This window comes from Octopus bimaculoides, chromosome 18 (assembly GCF_001194135.2).
Source record: "Octopus bimaculoides isolate UCB-OBI-ISO-001 chromosome 18, ASM119413v2, whole genome shotgun sequence".
NCBI lineage: Eukaryota > Metazoa > Mollusca > Cephalopoda > Octopoda > Octopodidae > Octopus > Octopus bimaculoides.
In genome coordinates, this window is record NC_068998.1 from 47041689 (window position 1) to 47044634 (window position 2946).

Sequence of the window (2946 nt, forward strand, 5' to 3'; positions counted from 1 at the left end):
ACTTACTCTCTCCCCTGAAATTGCTGGCCTTGTGCCAAAATTTGAAACCCTTATTATTATTATTATTATTATTATTATTATTATCATTATTATCATTGTCTTACTTCTCAGAGTGCTTGGTCTTGTTTGCTCTGTTTGGTCCTTTGAGAACGGACAGCAGGCCTGCTGTCTGAGGTCTCACGGGGTCTCTTCCCACTCATTATAAGCTTTGGTACTTAGTTGTTAATTATCATGGAAGATATTCAACATACAGGTACCAGTCTCAAAATCCTAGCTGTCCCCAGCAGAGCAGTTCTTTGGGCTTGCTCTGTCAATTCCAATTATCATTATTATTATTATTATTATTATAATTTGTTGTTGTCGTTGTTGTTCTTGTTCTTGTTGTGGTTCTTGTCGCTGTTGTTGGTTTCCTTGTCATCATTCCTTGATGTATTTAATTTAAACCCTGCGGTGCTAAAACATGGAGAAAGATCTAGAAGACATTATCAGACCCACAGTTGTAAAAATAATTGGTGGTAAATAGTTTGGCACCGAAACATCTTCATAAAAACCTATCTAAGAATCTAATTTAGTTTCACTTTAAATTACTTATATCCATTTACACAAAAGCCTCAATGTCACATCTTCACCAAAAAAAAAAAAAAGGAAAAAAAAGACAGTAAAACCATAGTAACCAAGATATATCTGACTTTGTGCTCAACTTCAAATAAAACAGAAAAAAGCAAAAAAAAAAGATTATTCTCAGAATAGTCTTTGAAAACAATATTTATGAATTTCTTCTTTTTCTTCTTCTAAAATCGTTGTCAAATATGAAATACGGGTGAATTGAGAATAAAACACACTCACACAGATGCACACAAACATCCTGTACATACATACATACATACGTACATAAATACTTTCAAATAGATATTTGGGGAATGTTTTAGATTGTTCATAAGGGGAACTATTTGTCTTTCTTAGACCCATTTTCTCTTCTGCTTCCCCTCTTATAATCAGGACCTCTACAATGGCTACAGGTACAACATTTGGCTCATGAGATTTAATATCTCACTACAGGAGCAAAGGATGAGTTAAACTCCACACAAGTAACACTCGAAGGGAGTAAAACTCAACAAATTGATGACAGAATGACTGCTATGGAGCAACTCCGCTCAGCAAACAGACAGTTTCTCCCTCTGTCCTCTGGGTCATCCACAGACTCCCTATGTGATCCTGGTCGCTTGTTATGTCATGTGGGTCACTCATAATCTTCCTATGCTACATGGGCAACTCACAGGCTCCCTATGTCATGTGGTTCCCTTGCTGTGTCATACAGGGCACTCACAATACTCCTATGTCACATGGGCTATTCACAGACTCAAGTCTGTGAGGGAACCTCTTTGTGGTTGCTAAAATTTGTTAGAATTTCTCTATTGTATTTTTTAAAATTTACATTGGATAATGTAGCATAAATAAAAGACAGGATGGACACAGCTTGAAATCCTTTGAACATAAGTTTGTTTATTCATATCTAACTTGAGGTTAACAACAGTCTTAGAATGTTATTAGAAACTTGAGTCAAATGACCCCTAAACCAAATGTACTTGGCCAAAAGTCTCTAATTAATCCCTTTTTTTTTCTATTGTTATTGTGGAACAAATTGGATGACTAAAGACCCATGATTGCCACAATAAGGAAACTACAATTTGATCCCACAAAACTGCTGCATGAGACTAAGGGAGATAATTGTCAATCATCCAAGAGAGTTAATTTGGAAAAAATACAGCACTGTAAAAAAAATATTAAATAATTTCTCATATAATAATGATAATGATAATTATTATTTATGTATTTCAATGTGATTCCTTTGTGTTATTTATATTATAAGGATTTTAAAAAAAGGACTTTTTTTGCAATTTTTTGTGGCTTTCCATTGATTGTTTCTTTTTTATTTTTTATTTTTTATTTCAAATACTTGTTAATTCCTATGGTTAAAAAAAAAAAAAACTACAAAATACTTTTAATATTTTTCTCTCTTCTGCTCCCAATATTTATATAAATTATTCCTTTAATTAATTTTTTTTTTATAAAATATTCTCAAAAAAAACTGGAAATAAATAACAATAAATAAATATATATATATATATATAAAATATTTTGTTGTTAGAATGATTTATTGTGTGAACAACAAACATTTCTGATTAGTTTCAGGGATATCTTTTCATCAGTGAAAGGAAAAAGATAAGTGCTTTTATCTTTTAATTGGTCTATATTTAAAAGATGAGGAATTATGTATATTATTTACATTTGATGGATATTTGTCCTCGTCAGCCAAAACGTTGTGTTAACAATAAACAAGATGAGGACAAATATCTGTCAAATGTAAATAATGTAAATAATGTGTAGCACTTTATGTTCTGAGAAACTAAAATACACCACAGTATTTTCTCTTACATCTTATAAGTTCTTCCACACCACCTCCCTGGATGCTCCATTAATTTTACTACTCCACTCCCACCCCCAGATGTGCCACCAATTCTAACAGCCCACCTCCCTGGATGCTTCACCGATTCTACCACTCCACCTCCCTTAATGCACTACCGATTCTACCTGTCTACCTCCCTGGATGCTCCACCGATTCTACAAGTCTGCCTCCACCAATTCAGTCAATACATTGTTCTGATGTTCTATCAAAGATTTCCATGTTAAGAACAATAATAATGTTTGTAGACAGCATGGTGTCAGGTAGTGGTGGTGATGGTGCAACCCTACAACTCAATGTCAGAATTTGGTAATAATTAAAAAAAAACAAAAACAAAATATAACAATTTGTAAACTTTTGGTAGAATGTGAAATAATTCTCCTTTTGGAACAGTGGATCTTGAAGCACACAAAGCTACAAAGAATAACATGTAAATATTTGAAGGTTGTCTGTGAAAGATGAATCGACATCTCTCTCTCTTT